Source organism: Fragaria vesca, linkage group LG1 (assembly GCF_000184155.1).
Source record: "Fragaria vesca subsp. vesca linkage group LG1, FraVesHawaii_1.0, whole genome shotgun sequence".
Classification (NCBI taxonomy): domain Eukaryota; kingdom Viridiplantae; phylum Streptophyta; class Magnoliopsida; order Rosales; family Rosaceae; genus Fragaria; species Fragaria vesca.
In genome coordinates, this window is record NC_020491.1 from 20,329,986 (window position 1) to 20,331,991 (window position 2,006).

The window sequence follows — 2,006 nt, forward strand, 5'->3', positions numbered from 1 at the left end:
TATACAATGATTGATCCAAAGAATGCGTGAAAAAGCAATGACTCTATCAAAGTAATCATCATTTCCCTTTAACTATATTACAAAAATTTTAGTTTATGGATTCTTGTGTGACTACTCTGGTAAAATTAGTTTCAAGTTTCAATCGCTTACTCATGTCCCATGGTATTTTCATTGCAGTGTCAAATTGGAACAAGGATCAGTGACAACACTAATTGAAGAAAAAGGCATTGTCAAAGGGGTGATTTACAAGAACAAGGCTGGAGAGGAGATGAGAACATATGCTCCACTGACAATCGTGTGTGATGGCTGCTTTGAGGAATTGGATAACGAGGTAAATCTTTGTGCTCTTTTCTTTCTGTGGTTCATTTGATTTTCATGGTTAATTTGATTGAACCTGTGTGGGTTTTGGGTTAGGTTCGATTCTAAAGTTTTGATCTTTTGGAGTCTTCGGCTTTCGTTGTTTCTATGGTTCATTTTGTATTCTAATCCAAGAACTTGGTTATGTTGTTGTTGGGGAAGACTGAAGTACTGATCTTTCTTAAATTGGTTAGTTCCAAGATTTGATCTTTGTTAAATTGAGATTTTTCAAGTTTTGATCTTTATATGGTTCTATTAGTTTTATGGGTTATGATTTCTTTTGTTACTTGACGTTGTAGTATGATTCTTCCCGCATCTTAGTGTGCAAATTTTGTTGTCATTTCATAAGATATATGAAGTACGGTGATGTTGTAGAGGTAAGTGCTATCTGCTGAAACTGTATTAATGTTATGGGTGCAGCTGTTTTAGCCCGCATTTGATGCGGATTTAGAAGTCCATTTCGTCTGAAACTTTACATTCTTGTTCTTCTATACGTGAACTCATGATCTGGACAGTTTGGTATTATTTGATAAGGTATGTGATTTCTGGTGATTTTCTGAAGTGAAGCACTCTGTCCTCAAACTGCGTTCTTGTTAAATTATTTTGTTCTCTTACCATATCATAACTCGTAACTCCTTACTTTGTGTAATTTCAGGTACTGAACAAAGCAATGCAATGCTTTGTCTTGGTTTAATGTGATCTAAGAAGCAGCATATTTTGTTTATGACCATAGTTGTAGGTGCGTTCTAGGCGCCATAGTTCTAACTGCGGAACTTAGTTTTTCAGATGGCTAGTTCTATGAGTAGTTATGTTCCTGATTTTTTATTTTGTTGACTTCTCTTATTTGGAGTTGTACTTTTGTCTTCCCATTATTAAAAGAAAACAGTTGCAGCTACCTTGTGGTTGTTTGTTGTGTTATTTTCTTTTGGGAGTTAAAATTATTTCCCTGTTATCTCCCAATCAATTTATTTCTAGGAGGCCTAAGCTTGTTTCCCTGTCATCATACATGTTCAGGTTCAGGTTATTAGGGAGCAAACAAGTGCTTGATTTCAAAAGCAAACTTAGGCATGAAGATCTAGAAGCTAGAACACGAAACTTCTTCAATATGCATTTGATTAAAACAATGTATGCAGCTGGATATTTAACAAGTAAATTAGTCCAAGTTGTGACGATAATATTTGCTGGATATTGAGTTTACAGTTCTGAATATTTACGTGTTAACTGTTCTGTTTATAAGTTCTATATGTTTCCCTACAGTCAGCTTATTGACTTGCCCTTGTTTCCTATTTTGTTTCCAGGAAACTTCAATCCTTAATAGTCTATTTTGATTCCAAATCAATTTGTATAGCAAAGCAGGAATCTTTTGCTTGAACTGATAAATTAACAGTCTTTAACAGTTATTAACAGACCTGTAATGATGTGCAAAAATGATCGTACATCTTTTTGAACATCTAAGGGACTGAGTTTGGTTGTTGTAGTTTAATTTTCGTCAAGGAACTATTAATATGTAAAAGGTTGCCAGCGACCACTTGTAATTGTTCCAAGAGTGATTGTGAACAAGGATTACACTATTCTATAATCCAATCGGTCTGTCTCAAGATGTCGATGCATTACTATAAAACCCGCAGCAATGCTCCAGCTTCTTTTCA